Raw genomic sequence first — 17,521 nt, forward strand, 5'->3', positions numbered from 1 at the left:
TCCATCGAATAAAGGTATCTCCCAATCCCATATTTTGTAATGTTTTCCACAGATAAGGCCACTCGACACTGTCGAAAGCCTTAGCTGCGTCCAGCGAAAAAATTGCTCTATTGCCTGTGTTGTCCACTGGGAGCTGTAAGTTCAGGAATAGTCTTCTTATATTTTGGGCCGTGGATCTCGTGGGGATAAACCCGGATTGGTCTCTATGCACTATTTTATGAATTACCTTGGCCAATCTGTTTGCTAACATCCGGGCCAGCAACTTGATATCGGATGTGAGCAGTGAGATGGGTCTGTAAGATCCTGGGGAATTCACATCTTTACCCGGTTTTAATATAACAATAATGATTGCCTCATTCATTGAGCTTGGCAATGAACCCTCCTTAAATGCCTCATTGTATACCTTCAGCAGTGTGGGGAGCATGGAGTCTGCATAGCGTTTGTATATCTCTGCAGGGAGGCCATCTATACCTGGTGCTTTATTGTTTTTAGTTTGAGATAGGGCAATATCCAGTTCTTCTGCAGTCAAAGGGGCATTGAGCATGACCCTATCCTCTAGTGAGAGACTGGGGAGTTCACAGCTATCTAAGAAGTGTGTTATTGCACTATCAGTGGGCGTAACTTTAGACGTATATAGATCAGCATAGAAATCACCAAAGACCTTCAGAATATCAGGAGTAGAGCATTTCAGAGCACCCTGTGCGTCACATATGGCGGAGATGAGAGAGGTCGACTGTTGAGACCGCGCCAGTACTGCAAGCATATGACCAGTCGTCTCCCCCTCCTCAAAATGTGACTGTTGGAGAAAAAAACGTTTGTTCTCCGCCAGCTGCAACGCCAGTTGTCCAGACATTGTCTGTGCACTCAACCATGCTCTCTTATTGTCTCCTGTGGGATTGTTAATATAATCGTTTTCAGTCTCGGTGACTCTATTTCTTATCAATAGTTCCCAAGCCTTGGTGTCAGTTTTAATCTGTGATATTGTTTTGATAAGTTGTCCTCTCAAAAAGGCTTTCGCTGTATCCCGAACCAGCCCCAGCCCAGCCGTGCCAATGTTGTCTCTCAGAAACAATGTAAGTGCTCTGGCTATAGGATCCGGCTCGGCAAACAACGAGAGCCAAAAGGGATTAAGTTTCCACATTGGCCGTTTGTACCTACTTGGTAATGAAATGGTTACACAAAGTGCCGAGTGATCAGATATGTGCCTGTCTGCATAGTCAGATTCCACTATTAAATGTAGCATCTTGTCATTCCCAAGGCCCAAATCTATTCTGGATAATCTGTCATGTGAAGCTGAGTGGCAGGAGTATTTTTTATCATTTGGGTGTTTGGATCTCCAGACATCTATCAGCCCTGTTTCTTCAAGTAATCTGGCGAAGGGGGTACTACTTTTCATCTGAGATGTGCCAGCAGTAGGTACAGGAAATTTATCTTTGAGAGGATTTAAGAGATTATTGTAGTCCCCCATTGCCAGTAAGGGTACTTCTGGGTATTGGGCCATAAAACCTGTTAGGTGTCGGATAACCTCTGAGTTATACGGTGGGGGTATATAGATACTGAAAAGAATACATTTGAGGCCTGTAATTGAGCATAAAAGAAAGACATATCTGCCAGCCGGGTCAATGCGTTTTCTAATGCAGTTGAACTGAATATCTTTTCTGAACAGTATACTTGCTCCCCTTGAGTAAGTGGAGTGGGTTGCATGAAACTGGTTAGTATACAGTCGTGGACAGAGGCTTGGAGGAGGGTCTGCAGAGAAATGGGTCTCCTGCAGGCAGACTACCCCCGCATTCAGCGACTTGAGATGTCTAAGGACCGCCCCCCCTTTTAACTGGATTTCCCAGTCCTCTGACATTCCAAGTCACAATGGACAATTTAGTCATCCCCATTTTGTTTCAGGATCATTGACCAGGCCGGCATAATTCTCAACAAGACTCCCGGGTTATACCGTGACATGTTATCTGGAAGGGGGGATAGGCCCCTTTTCTCCAAATTATGCTTGTTTTCTCCTTTCAGAGAACATGTAGGCATTTGTAGACATGAAATCATGTTGCAAGGCAGGGAGAAATACATTATTAGGTTAGTACATAGGTACAGAAGACAGTAAATCATTGGGTTAATGCATGTTACTCTGCATGGCAAGAATCTAAAGGTCAACAGTTTACACAGCCACTTGGCTGCAGCGTTAACTTTTCCCACACAACAGGTGTGGGGGGGGGTAAAAGCCTTGAAAACTCCTAGACAACCAGTAGGTTAGTTTCCATAGGGGTTTCACAGCTACGGTAGGCATGTATTGCTTCATTATTTGCAGGCAAAAATGCGGACAGAAAAGGGAGCAAAAGGATAAAAAATAGAAGAAAAAAAAAAAAAAAAGGGGGAAAAGAAAATCCTGTGGGGAGGAGGGTGATACAAACAGTTCTCCTCGGCCGCCTGAACATCGGATGTGAGAGTAAAAACTGTCCTCCATAGACAACAATTATTTTGAATCTTAAGGCCTCTTCATGGCCCAGGGATTTATCCCAACAAAAATAGACCTGGTCTTGCCAGGTCATTGCATATCCAGGACTTATCTCTTAAGCAGGGACATCTCTTTGTGGTCTGGCAGCTTTAAGGGCCCTATCCTCACGATCTAGCCATTGGGCCGCCATGTCCGGGCGTTCAAAGAAGCGGGTTTCTCCGAGTGCGACTACCCTAAGGCGGGCAGGATATAGCATCGCATATGGCAAGTTAAGGTCCCTTAATCTTCGTTTGACATCCATAAACTTTGCTCGCTGCTTCTGGAGTTCAGCTGAAAAGTCCGGAAACAGGGAGATTTTGGAGTTTTCAATGGATAACTTACTGCCCATGGTTCTGGCTTTAGCAAGAATGACATCTCTGTCCTTGTAGTTTAAAAGCTTAAACAGAAAAGCACGCGGGTGATTGCCAGGGGGTAGTGGGCGAGATGGCACTCTATGCGCTCTCTCCACCGCAAATAGCGGAGAGAATGCTTCTTTACCAAATGTAGTGAGGAGCCATTGTTCGATGAAAGCGACAGGGTCTTTACCCTCTATCCTTTCTGGGAATCCTAAGGCGCGGACATTGTTGCGGCGCATGCGATTTTCCAAATCATCTAAACGCGCAGCATGCTGATCAGCAAGATGGCAGTTATACTTTAAATCTCTCTGCATGGGTACTAAGTCATCTTCAATAACACTGACCCTACTCTCCACTGCAGCTGTGCGCTCTCTCAGCTTTTGCATGTCCTGTCTCACATAGGATATTTCAGCTTTAACACCCTTCACTTCATCAGTCAGGGTTGAGATAGATCTGTTGCATATAGTCACTGCGGAGAGGATATCTCTGAGAGTGGGTTCAGGGCCATCCAGGGGGATACTTGGTGTCTGAGTGCCTTGATAGGGATGTGATACTGTACTCACTGTGGCCCAGTCAGATGGGGATCCAGCGCCATCCTCCAGTGGCATAGTATTATCCATCTCCAGCTGGTTTGCTTCTTCCTCACTGAGGTCAGATGTGGGTGATGGTATTTCTTTTGATGATTTATTACCAAACAGGAGTTTCTGGGCTGCTTCCTTATATTTTTCCTTTTGAGATCGCTGTGGCAGAGCGCCATCTTGGGCCTGTGCTGCGGGCAGGCCGCCACCATTCTTGTCCCGTTTTGGCATGTTTTTCTGCTGCTGATCGGTCGGGTGGTTGGGTCTGCTGTGGCCCGGATAGCGTGCGGTTCCGATCGGAGGTGTCAGCGGGTTGGATGAGTGATCTGGAGGATGATTACCAGGATTTTCGGCGGAGCTGAGGAGAAGTGTGTCCTGCTACATGCGCTGCCTGGCCACGCCCCCAGCAAAGTGTAATTTCTTCAATGTTGTCACATGAAAAGATAGAATAAAATATTTACAAAAATGAGGGGGGTGCACTCACTTTTGTGAGATACTGTACCTGTCTGTGGTGATAGTGTGTATACAGACATTTATTTCGATTCATAATTGTCAGTGCTGATATTGTGAAAGGTTGTTAGTCCCAAAGCTATCTGGTGGCAGTTTCGGGTGTAAAAAGGTTAATTGCTTTGTTAACTACACCCAGTGACAATCGCTCTCAGTCTGTTGGCACTTAGGTGCTGCAAGCCAGGGGCGTGCGGTGAGGCCAGTGGCTGGTGAGGCACTGGCTAGTATCAGAGCCAGATACACAGGTTACATATGCCGTGAATGTTAGAGCGAGAACAATAATTCTAGCACTAGACCTCCTCTGTAACTCTAAAACATGTAACCTGTAAAAAAAAAAAAAATGTAAAGCAACGCCTATGGAGATTTTTAAGTACTGAAGTTTGGCGCCATTCCACAAGTGTGCACAATTTTAAAGCATGACATGTTAGGTATCTATTTACTCGCGGTATAACATCTTTCACATAAAAAAAAAAAAAAAAATCGGGCTAACTTTAGTGTTTTTTTATTCATGAAACAGATTTTCTTTGCCGAAAAAAAAAGCATTTGAAAAATTGCTGCGTAAATACCATGCAACATAAAAAGTTGCAATGACCACCATTTTATTCCCTAGGGTGTCTGCTAAAACAATATTATATATATAGTGTTTGGGGGTTCTGAGTAATTTTCCAGTACAAAAATGATGATTTTTACATGTAGGAGAGAAGTGTCAGAATTGATCTGGGTGGCAAGGGGTTCATTACCATAAGTAAAGGAGTATACAAATAATTATTATATATTGTTTTTAAGGTAATTTACTATATTTTCAAAAACTGTACTCAAGCAGGTGGCTTAATGGACAAATTACTGAAGTTTGAAGTTATAACTTCCAACCAGTAATTTCACAGTAAATAGATAAATAATAAATGATCTTATAATATATAGCCTAAAAATATATGTGCAGCAGAATCTATAACCTCTTCCAGTCTACTGAGAACCTTTGAGGCCACAGACCACTGACATCCTTCAATATGTAGTGGGTTGTGAGGCATAGTGGGTGCAATGGTGGTAAAAGTCATTGGGCGCCAGACACTTCTTGGATGCAAAAAAGGGTTTTATTTCTTTTAACAGTCTTTATATTTGGGGCCAGGACACCCTTAAGTAGTTACAATTTCAATAGGCAGAATCCGAGACTTTAATAGGACGACAGCCATACAGGGTAAGGCCCCAGCAAGGTGCCACTTCTGCACGTGCAGGTTTGCTGTCCCCTATGGCTACAGTACTTAACAGTTCCTAATTCAAAGGTAACAGTTCTCTCAGCTTTACTACAACTTCTACTTGTAGTTCTTCAGCCCCTTGAGCTCCTGGTCTCTCACTGGACCCTCTGATTCACCAACTCTGAATCCCGTGAGCTCATAAAGGCTTTTGCGGTAGTATCTCCCTCAATCGTCACCCACGCTTCCCTGCTGGGTCCCTAGCTTGGCACTTCGGATACCTTCAAGCTTCACCCCTGCTGACCGGCTCGGTCCCTAGCTTGGCACACAAGGCTGCTCCGCACTGTGGTTCCTGGTAAAGGTGGTTGGTCCCTTAGTGGCGACAGCTTCCCTTCTACCTCCGACCACGTCAGGTTCTCTGGCCGGCAGAACAGTCACTTTTGGTTGGACTGCAAGCCGCAGTCCCAACTCTGTGCTGCCCTCTTACTTCTGGCTAGGCCCTTACACAGCCTGGCAGCCAGATGCCCCCGGGATAGGCCCAATCTCTGGCCTAGCAGCCTGGGGCAGATGACACAGGTCCACTTAGGAGGCAGTCCGGGTGGCACAGAACACCGATCACCTGACCTCTCCCAGCAGGCCAAGGGATTCAAGAAAACCCCTGCCCATTGGCTGAGATACCCCATATACCCATAACCTGACCTTGGGCTGCCCTCCTCATATCTAGTACCACCAAGTTTCCGGCCACCTAGTGGTAGAAGAGAAAAAGTGCAATAAGGCCAAACTTAGGGAGAAATCAATAGATCTCTATCAATCGACCAAGATGACTACTCTTGGCAAGTAAATTTGTGAGGAGCTCCCTGACGTAACGCCAGGGTGCTACATATGATTTAGCTTGTACCTTTTCAGCAGCAGCAGATTCTCATTCTCCCTCTTAACTGTGTGAGAAAAACATGGGATTGTGGGTAAATCTTATACCCATAAACACATGTTTTTTCCTTGTAGTTAAGAGGGCTGGGCTGGAAGGGAGCATGTGTCTTTTAGACACATGCCCCCTTATATGACACTGCAGTGAGAGGACAGCCTCCACTGCAGCATTTTTATTGGACAGATGGGGCTAATGGTACTTTACCATTGGTCCAAGACTCCAAGTTGTCCATTGAGCTCAGTGCCTCTGACAAAAAGTGAGGAGAGGCACTGTGAGCTCAACCTCTCAGTCTGCCGCAAACAGAGTGTGCCAGCTTGTATTTAAACTGGCTGCTCTGTATTTAGCTTCTGACAGGCTGCACAGGGAGGACCAAGGGTCATAGGAGCCCATACCCACCCCCCAAATTTGGTGTCTCTGTGACCCCAGGTCACAGAGCTACGCCCCTCAAAGTCGATTTTTTTTTTTTATGTTCGTGGCAGTTGAGGCTCTGCCTCACCTACCTCCCTTGACTGCATGTCCCTGCTACAAGCTTGAAAACCTTTGTGCAGGGTGACGTTGAGAGTGTCATTGTTGTGCATCAATGACAGCGCAGTGGGAGGTTGACCAGTCAGTTGTCACAGGTTTGTGGAAAGGGCAGTGGTCTGACACCACGTTTGTCACACACCACGTTTGTCACACTGTCCTCTTAAAAAGAAATGATCATTTGTCTTCCTAGAATAGATGCATGTTTTCATATTAGTGCACTTGCGACAGACAATTGAGTACTGTCCATGATACTTTTTTTATTTGCTCTAACATACAATTTTTCAGGACAATCTTTTGGGGTGTGTCACCTTCATCAATGTCCAAGCAGTACTAATACACAAGGTTTTAGCAGAATCTTGAAGTAAGACAATCTCTGAATATTAAAAAAAAAAAAACACAAAAAACCACACACAAATGTATACAGTATTGGTGATTAAACTAGGATAGTTAGTGGGATAAGAGAAAACTATAGACTGGGGTGGGGTAATAACAGTCAGAGGGGGTCGTATAACTGTTGGATAATGAGTAATAAAACCCATATCCAAATTTAGGCCCTAATGTCAAATAGAGTTAGCATTCTTAGTTCAAATGTTTTCCTGGTTTTGAAATGCCCTTTAAGAATTTAAACAGACCACACTATAGAAGACCTCACTATAGAAGACCTCAAGGTCTTAGGGGCTTTCACACATGCGGAAGGTTTGTTTCATCAGTTCAGTCACTGAAGTCATCCGTTTATCGTCTGTTACATCAGTTTTTTTAATTCCTCCATCTAGAGTCCTTAACCACTTGAGTCCCGCAGCCATTCTTTTATGCAAAAACTGACCATTTGTCAGTTTACATATGTTTTTTTCATCCAATCTGTTTTTTTAAACGGAATTAAAATAGGGCTTTGATCTGTTCCAAAAAACAGATGTAAACAGATGTAAATGAATGACATCCATTTACATCCATTTTTCCATTGAGATGCACCGATGTCTGTTTTTCATCCGTCAACGGATGGATGAAAAAAGGACAAACGGTCCGCATTTGTAAACGAAGCCTTAGTTTTTAAAGGGGATTTCAAAACAACTCAGGAAAGGAAAACTTTTGAACATAGGCCCTTTTCGCACCAGTGAACCGATTGGGTCCGTCTGTCAGTTTTTCAGGCGGACCTGATCGTACCACCCATTGTTCTCTATGGAGCGGCGGATGTCAGCGGACTTCAATAAGTATAATATTGCATACAGTACAGCATACATTGCAGAAACGACGATGTACACTACAATATGTGATAGTAAAAACTTACTTTTTAAGTTCTCTAAGGAGTGATGGCAATAGATTGCGAAAGACATGACTTGCTTCCTGCAATGTGTTGAAAAGAATGGTGGTTGGTTCACTTCCTGTTAAGATTCTACCCAGAATTCCCTGCTTGCTGACAACTTCCTTAATTACACATACAATAAAACAATAAACAGAACTGCAGCAATACCAAAAAGGAACGCTAGATGGAGCCTGCACCCCACATATGATTGTCTTAAGTAAATTACACATTTTGCACGTAAATTTAACAAAACAGGTACAAATAACCAGTATAAAACATCAGCAAGACATCTGGTGGACAGAACACTCCCCGCCTGACATCAAGTGATGTCACTTACAGAGTCCTCCGTAGAAAGAAACAGAATAAGTTCGGTCACTGGTCTCAAGAATACTTTAGCCTCATTCTGTTGAAAGATCTTGACCTCGACCTTATGGACATGATTATCCTTGCTTGGCAGTACTTTGGTGATCAAACCTAAAGGCCACATATACCTTAGTGTCTGGCAATCTTTCATGAGCACAACATCACCAGGTTTAAGATTAGGCTTTTCAGTGTGCCACTTTCTCCTTACTTGTAAAGTAGATATATATTGTTCCTTCCTGTCAGATAAGGGTACTCACCGAGGCCGAGATGCTGAGAGCGGTAACCTCTTGCGACTAAGCGCACTCCACTCCTGGAGATGGTACAGGGGGTGAAGGGCACAAAGAGGCACGAGTCACCAGCATGCTGGGCAGGTCTTGCGTGAAGGTCACCGGCAGGGAGAGAGCTGTGCAGGACTGGAAGATGCTGAAGCTCAGGAAGGAGGATGAACAGCTGATCCAACAACAGGCCGGGGGTCAAACACCGTTGACTAGTAAGAGTCTCTAGATAGGCAAAAACAGTCTAGTGCAAGAACTGTTAGCAGGTCTGTCAGCAGGCTGATGACTAGTACTGAAGACTGATAGCAAAAGTCCGTAGGCAGGCCGAGGGTCAAACACAGGTGACTGGAAGAAAACTCTGTGAGCAAGCCAGGGGTCGAGCACTGAAGACAATAGCAAAGTCCAGGAGCAGGCTGAGGGTCAATCACTGGAGACAGGAAGCAATATCTGTAGAGAGGCCGAGGGTCAAACACAGTCAGCAAGTGGAGAAGTCCGGGAGGCAAGCCGAGGGTCAGATGCAGGTAGAGATCAGAGCAGGTCAAGGTCAATCCGGGTCACAACAGGTAATCAAGAATCAGGATACAAAGCAGGAAACACACGGGGAGCTGAAAGACAAACCAGCAATCTGGTCATGGCACAGAGTGGCTTTTATAGGCCAGTGGGAGGCTCATGTTGTGCTCGCTATTGCGTACGCGCGTTCAGCGTTACGCTGAATCGCGCACTAGCCGTTTCGCTGAATTGCACACAAACATTAGCTGTTTAGTCGAATTGCGCACGCACATTAGCCGTTTCGCTGTATTGTGCCCAGAGATGCGCCGGAGTGCCGCTCTACCGCGCATGTGTGAAGGAAGGCAGCGATATTGGAGAGACTGGTACTTGCCTCTTTCCTGACACTTCCACTGGTTCCAGAAGGTTTTGGCAAGGGTTTGTACTTGTCTCTATTGACTTTTGTAAAGATCCTTCTCACAAAACTCTCCAGCTGGAGCACCGGCAAAACTAGTCTTTTGCGTGAGTAACATGGCAGGTGTGAGGACCACTGGATCTTCAGAGTCACTTGAAATGGATGTCAAAGGTCTTGCATTAATGATAGCTGTAACCTCTGCCATAAATGTCAGTAAACATTTTTGAGTAAGCCTTGTAGTTCCTACTTGTAGGAAGATAGAGTCAAGAATTCTGCGGGCTATGCCTATCATCCTCTCCCAAACACCTCCCATGTGAGAAGAGTGAGGTGGGTTGAAGATCCACGTGCAGTCTTGTTCACTCAAGTATCTTTCTACTCTGAGAAGGTCCAAGTTAGATTGAATTTGAAGTTCCTTTAGTGCTCCTACAATGTTAGACCCTCTGTCAGAGCGAATGAGTTTCACTGGGCCTCTGATTGCAATGAGTTCCGCTATCTCTGTAGCTAATACTGTAGCACAAAGTTCCAGCCTGGGTATGGTGTGTTCAGGAAGTGGTGCAAGTTTTGCTTCCCCATTACAAACCCTATGTGGCATTGTCCTTTAGTGTCTATGGTTTTCAGGTAAGCTACAGCAGCAATCGCTTTAACAGAAGCGTCCAAAAACACACAAAGTCTTTGCATCTGAACATCAGCAGATGACAGAGGAGTATATGGTTGTGGAATTTTAAGGTTGGATAGAGCTGTTAGTGAGTCTTTCCACTCTAGCCATAGGTTCTTCTTGTCGGTGGGGAGAGGGTGGTCCCAATCTAGCGACTCACAGGTTAAGTCTCTCAATGGCGCTTTACCCTGGATGGTGACAGGTGCCAGGAGCCTAAGGGATCATACAGGCTGTTTATGGTAGACAGGACACCTCTATGGGTAAAAGGTTTTTCTTCTGTGTTTACTTGGAAAGTAAATGTGTCAGATCTTAAGTCCCAAAGCAAACCAAGACTACGTTGCATGGGAAGTGCATCTGTGCCTAGGTCTAAGTAGTCCTTTAACTCGTTAGAACGATCTAAGGAAAGGCTTCTAAAACCGCTCTAATGTTGGAAGCAATCTTGTGGAGTCTTAAGTTGGAACAAGCAAGCATTGCCTGAGTTCTTTTGAGGAGACTGATTGCGGCTTCATTTGTGGGTAGTGATTTCAAGCAATCGTCTACATAGAAATCCTTGTCCACAAACTGTCTGACATCTGACCCATACTCTAACTCCCCCACTCCAGCAGAGTGTCTGAGGCCATATATAGCAACTGCAGGGGAAGGACTGTTGCCAAATATGTGTACCCTCATGCGGTATTCTGTGATGTCTCCAGAGGGGTTGTTGTCCCTGAACCAGAGAAACCTCAGAAAGTTTCCGTGTTCTTCTTTAACAAGAAAGCAATAGAACATTTGTTGTATGTCTGCCATGAATGCGACTGAATCTTTGCGAAAGCGAAGAAGTACTCCTAATAGTCTGTTGTTCAGGTCAGGGCCAGAGAGAAGGACATCGTTTAGAGAGACACCCTCATGCTTGAATCGAACACCACTCTAATCTGCCCTGGCTTCTTAGGGTGATAGACCCCAAATATGGGTAAGTACCAGCATTCCTCTGAGTCTTTGAGGTTTGGGGCTATCTCAGCATGACCATTCTGGAATATTTTCTCCATGAAGGAAAAGAAATGTTCTTTCATCCCTGGTTTCCTTTGAAGATTGTGTCTTAGGGAAGTAAGACGTTTATATGCTAGTTCTCTGTTGTTAGGCAAACGTTGTCTTTGTGGTCTAAAGGGAAGAGGTGCAACCCAGCTATTAGTCCGTCTTTCTTCATACTCCTTTCCATAACTTCTAAGAAGAGCCTATCCTCAATGGACATTGCTACCTGGTTGTCTTCCTTTGTTCTCCTGAACACTGTGCTTCCTATGTCGCTTTGGTCGTTGTCATAGGTATTGCTGTCACAGAGGGGACTTAGGAAGGGAAGAGGTACAGGGTTGTTGTGTGGTAGCTCCTTTATGAGGATGTGATTTTGACATGGTTGGAAAAGAGAAGGACGACCATTCTCAATGGTACTAGTGAGCAGGTTATTAACAGATGCCAGTTTGTGTGTACCTCCCAGGCAAACATCACCTATAATGACCAACCCGAGATCCAGTTTTTGAGCATATGGGGCATTTTTAGGACCGTTGATCAGTTTTCTTACTTTGTGGACTTGCAAGATATCCCTTCCTAGGAGTAAGATTATCTGAGCCTGATCATCTAGTTCTGGTATCAGATGTGCTATGTGATTCAAGTGAGTCTGGTGAGCTGCTGCGTCTGGTGTGGGAATCTCTGATCTGTTGTCTGGCATCTGGTTGCACTCTATTATGGTCGGTAAGGGTAGGCATGTCTTACCATCCATAGATTCAGTTTGTAGGCCCTCAGCTCTTCTCCCCGCCATTTTCACTGTACCTGCACAAGTCCTAAGGGAGTAAGGACTGCTGGGGCCTTTAAGGTTTAGAATGTCAAAAAACATAGATCTAGCTAGTGACTTGTTACTCATTAAAGGATGATGTAGAGCTTGACTGCTTTGTCCCTGCGTCCTTTTGGGTAAACTCTCACAAGACAGATTTTAGAGCAGGATCTGCCACCTATACTTCCTTTGCAGACTTCAGTGCACTGTGAAGTGATTGCTATGGCATCTGTACTAGAGTCTTTGGGCTCCCTGCCTTGCTCCTTGTCCCTATGAACAGGTGGAAAATTTCTTGGAGTAGGCCTTGGGTGTAGAGCTGTGTTGTGCTTTGTGCTGTCACATTCTGTACATTTGACACTGACCTTACAGTCCTTGGCGAAATGTGTGGACGAAGAGCAGCACTTGTAACACATGTTGTTCTCTTTGAGGAAAGCTTTGCGATCCTGGATGGTCTTTGTCCTGAAGGCTCTGCATTTCTGAAGAGGATGTGGCATCTTATGTAGAGGGCAGAACTTAGTAGGGTTGCTGTCTTGATCCTCTGGCTAAGACTCTGCAAATCTGTGGGAAGAAATGTTAGTTTTGTGCACTGCTACTGGAGCTCTGAGTTGTTTAGGGCCAGAAGAAGTGCTAAAAGACACAGGAAAAATGAAGCTGGGGTCATCTTTCATTCCTGCTTGTCTGTCTACAAAGTCCACAAATTCACTAAAGGGTGGAAAAGGCACACTGTGTTTTCGTTTGTAGTTACAGCCATGAGTAATCCATCTTTCGTGTAACTCATAAGGAAGTTTTTGTGCTATGGAGTTAATACCTCTAACAGAGTCAAGATAAGAAAGGCCAAGTAAGTCTCCTTCTGCTTAAGCAACTTGTAACTCCATACACAGGTCACTGAATTCTCTGAGTCTTAGGTAACCTCTGCTAGGTATTTTTGGGAAGTCTTCTATCCTTTTAAACAGTGTACTCTCTATAGCCTCTGGTGAGTCATAACATCTATCTAGTCTGTTCCAGATGTTTGCAAGGCCTATTTTAGGATGGTTTATATTAATGTCTCTGATCCTTTTGGCATGTTCAGCAGAATCATTGCCAAGCCACTTTACGAGGAACTCTATCTGTTCCCTGCAGGATAGATCTAGACCTTGAATGACACTCCGGAAAGCGGATCGCCACGCCCTGTAGTGTTGAGGGCAATCACTAAATTTGACAAGTCCTTGGGTAACTAACTCTCTTTTGGCCAGGAACTTGGCAAAGTCTACAGTAGCCTGACTGGCATAGGGGTAGGCTGCTGGTGTATTGTGGTGCCGTGTAAAGGCAAACCTGGTAAAAGTCTCTTGTTTAGGAGCGCTGGGTTCGAACTTACATAAGGTTGGCAGTTCGTACCGGCCCGTTGCATACACCTTTGGAGTGAAGACTGGTGTTTGATGCTTGTATGAAGGCTGGGTACCTTGTGGAGTTGGTTTGGTTGGAACTGGGAAGTATGGAACTCTGTCAGATTTTTCTTGCTTGTAGCACTGGGGTCCCAGGTCGTCTTGTTGCTGCTTTATTTGATGTGACTCACTGACGTCATATTTAAATTTCTTGTTGTGGGATGCTGCTTGGGTTCCAGTGCTGGTAGACATAATCTGACGTGCGTTGCAAAGAATCTTGTTGGTCCTCCTCGAGACCCAGTATGCTGCTGCCTACTCTTGGCTCATCGTAGACAGCGGCTTCTAAAGCTTCTGCTCCTGCAGTGGTGGCAGCAGAGTCTCTTTCTACTGCCAGCTTCTAAGATAGCTTGCTGCAATTTCAGTGATGCTTTCTGCTGGGCTAGCTCTTCTTCCAGGCGTATTCTTTCCATCTCTCTCTCTCTTGCTCCAAGCGTACTCTTTCCTTCTCTCTCTCTTGCTCCCGTCTCACCTTTTCTGCATCAAGGCGGGCCTTTTCTTTTTTCATCTGCAACTCTTGGTCAGCAAATGCGGCCCTGGCTTTTGCTGCTTCGGCTTTTGAACGGGCGATAGCTGCTGCATTTGCGACAGATGACTTAGATGAGCTTGCTCGTGAACGTGTTTTGCAGGAAGATGTCCCACTGTGAGACATGGCTGCGGGGAAGAAGCTGTCTTGCTGTATAGAGACCGTTCTAGTGTCGATGCTGCTTGACAGAGCGCGTCTCTGTGTAGCGTGGCTGCTCGCTTCGCCTGCCGCAGGCCTGTATCTTTAAGGCTTCTGACTGTATGGATACTGCGTAGCCCCAGGCTGTACAGACTTCCGAAGTCGGCTTATCTTCCCTTCAGAGGTCAGCTTAAAAATTTTTTATCACATTTTGTATACGGTTATCATACTGGTGATGCTGGCTGCTGATTTACACTTTTAAGAGAAAACATTTTTTAGTAGCGCAACAATACTTTTCTCTCTTTCTTAAAAATTTTACTGTTCTGTCTCAAGGAGCAGATAGCTAAACCTTCTTATCCCAATAACTGTAGATACCATATTTCTTTGATCTCAGTTTTATTAGAAGAAGCCAGGTGAAACTACAAACAACAGAAATAGACTTCAATGAGTATAATATTGCATACAATACAGCATACATTGCAGAAAAAACAATGTACAATACAAGATGTGATAGTAAAAACTTACTTTTTAAGTTCTCTAAGGAGTGATGGCAATAGATTGCGAAAGACATGATTTGCTTCCTGAAATGTGTTGAAAAGAATGGTGGCTGGTTCACTTCCTGTTAAGATTTTACCCAGAATTCCCTGCTTGCTGACAACTTCCTTAATTACACATACAATAAAATAAACAGAACTGCAGCAATACCAAAAAGGAATGCTAGATGGAGCTTGCACACCACATATGATTGTCTTAAGTAAATTACACATTTTGCATGTAAATTTACAACACAGGTACAAATAACCGGTATAAAACATCAGCAAGACATCTGGTGGACAGAACACCCTGTACTCTATATTATACACCCCTGACCCCTACTCTCTGCATTATACACCCCTGAACTATATATAGTACACACTCCTGACCTCTACTCTCTGCATATATATTACACCCTCTTGACCCCTGTACTCTGCACATTACACCCTCCAGACCCCTGTACTCTGCACATTACACCCGCCTGACCCCTGTACTCTGTATCTTACACACTCCTGACCCCTGTACTCCGTAGGGATGAGCTTGATGTTTGGCCCTGTGTAGTGTTGGTGTGGACGGAAAGATACTGTAGCTTTAGATTAAGCAGGCAGATTATTCAGTTAGTGGCAGTGTATTTGAATATATAATATATATATATATATACAGTACATACATATATATATATACATACATATATACACACACACATACACACTCTGCATCCAGTGTAGCCTAAATCTACAGTGCATACCGTGGTGTACTATTTCTAATACACTTCTACTACTACGTTTCTGGTGATGTACACAGTACACAATACAGTGCAGCTGTAGTACAGCTGCTACTATTTTCTGGTGGTGTACACAGTACACAATACAGTGCAGCCGTAGTACAGTTGCTACTACTTTTCTTGTGGTGTACACAGTACACAATACAGTGCAGTGGCTACTACACTTCTGGTGGTGTACACAGTACAATACAGTGTAGTGTGGTGTTGCAAAACAAAAAATACATCATGTCCGGAAGGCCACCAATGAGAGGCAGACGCTCACAGGCCACTAAAAGAGGACAAGCAGCCTCTGTGTCTACAGTCAACAGTGCTGGTCCTGGACATGGTGCATCCTCTGCAGGTGGCCGTGGGGCATGCTTGTCCTTTTTTCTGCTGCTGGCCGTGTTATTGAGCCAGAAAATTCAGAAGAGTTGGCGAAGTAGATAACAAAGCTGTCCTCATCCTCCTCATCCTCTGTCACCCAGGCTCAGAGTAGTTTGCGTTCCAATGTAGCTGCCAAAGCGGCCTATTCCACCAGCTCCTTGTCCACCGTCACTCCTTCCGTAGCCCCATCATGCATGAAGGAGTCCCCCGAACTATCCGACCCCAGTGTTGGGTACATGCTGCTGGAAGATGCACAGCGATTTGAAGGCTCCGATGTTGGTTCTCAGGTTGAGGTAGGGAGTAACGCGAGCCTAGAGAGAGGGGGTGCCACAGAAGGACAAGAAACTGGTAGTCGTGTTGCCCTAGCTGCAGCATACTGCCAAGTTTGCTCCAGTGAAAAGGCAGGAGGGGATGATGAGGTCACTGACTCTACTTGGGTGCCTGATAGAAAAGAGGAGGAGGAGGTGGCGGCACAACTCCAACAAGGCAGGATGTCCTCTAGGGGGCAGCTTAAAGGCAGCCACCCTACTGCAGCACACCGCAGAGCTCTGCAGGTGCAGGGCGCTGCAGACTCCCTGCTGATTTTGAAAAGCTCTTTGGTGTGGGCCTTTTTTGAGACGTGTGCAGCAGATAGCACCGTTGCTGTTTGCAACCTATGTCTAAACCAGGTCATGCATTGCCAGAACAGCAGCCGCTTGGGCACCACATGCTTGACCAGACATATGATGACCTCCCATGCAGTCCGTTGGCAACAGCACTTGAAAGACCATATAGAGAAAGGGATTGCTGCTCCAAAAAGCTCCAGACCTCTTAGGAAACACCCACCCTATGATGAGTTCGCAGGTGCTGGCTCTGCACAAACTTGGAAGAAGAGAAGAAATCTTGGATGGCCGCACACCGCTAAAGGCATCTTTATTGTTGCAATAAAATCCAATACAGTAACCTCATATACAAAAGGGACAATGACAAGCAGTTAACGCATTTCACACCAGACCATGGTGCTTAAATCATAGCTAAATGAAGAAGATCTGGTTGTGTGTATATATAGGAAATAGAAAAAGACAATTAACCAATCAAAAATTGGGATGGTCTTTAGAAGGAAACAAACTCCTCCCACACAATCAGATTTTGGGAATACCAATATAGAAAACACCTGAAGGGGAAGAACAGAAAGCACACCAAAGTTTAAACCTAATAAGCCTATCAAAAAAGCACTTGAAAGACCTACATCAAAGAAAGAGGCGGACTTCTCCTTGCTCCTCATCTGGGATCTCCAACCCCACTATACCTCCAGTCCTCTCAAAAACCTGCACTGAGAGGAATGAAGGTATAGCAATAGGTGTCCCAAGTACTTGCAGCCAATCTGCTATCAGTACACCACCATCTGATTTTAGCATGCAAATTTCCCTACCCCAGTTGCTAAACCGTAAAAAGAAATTTGGTCCCAGCCATCCACATGCTCAGCATCTGAATCACTCCTGACCCCTGTACATTATACCCTCCTGACCCCTGTACTTTGTTTATTATACACTCCTCCTGACCCCTGTACTCTATATATTACACACTCCTGCCCCCTGCACTCTGTATATTACACACTCCCTGACCCCTGTAGTCTGTACATTACACACTCCTAACCCCTGTATATTACACACTCCTGACCCCTGCACTCTGTATATTACACACTCCTGACGCAGGGGCGGATCCAGGGGGGGCAACAGGGCAATTGCCCCCCCCCCCCCCCGAGAAAATATTACAGACTCGGAGGCCGAGTGCGCTGGGTAACCAGAGCCGTGGTTGGGACAACTCGCAACCATTCCAAGCATGAATTACTGCTTAGAAACCTCGGGACTGCACTCTCCGCCCCTTGTACCTCCCCCAGCAGTTT

Source organism: Aquarana catesbeiana, linkage group LG02 (genome assembly GCF_042186555.1).
Source record: "Aquarana catesbeiana isolate 2022-GZ linkage group LG02, ASM4218655v1, whole genome shotgun sequence".
In the NCBI taxonomy this organism is placed as follows: Eukaryota; Metazoa; Chordata; class Amphibia; order Anura; family Ranidae; genus Aquarana; species Aquarana catesbeiana.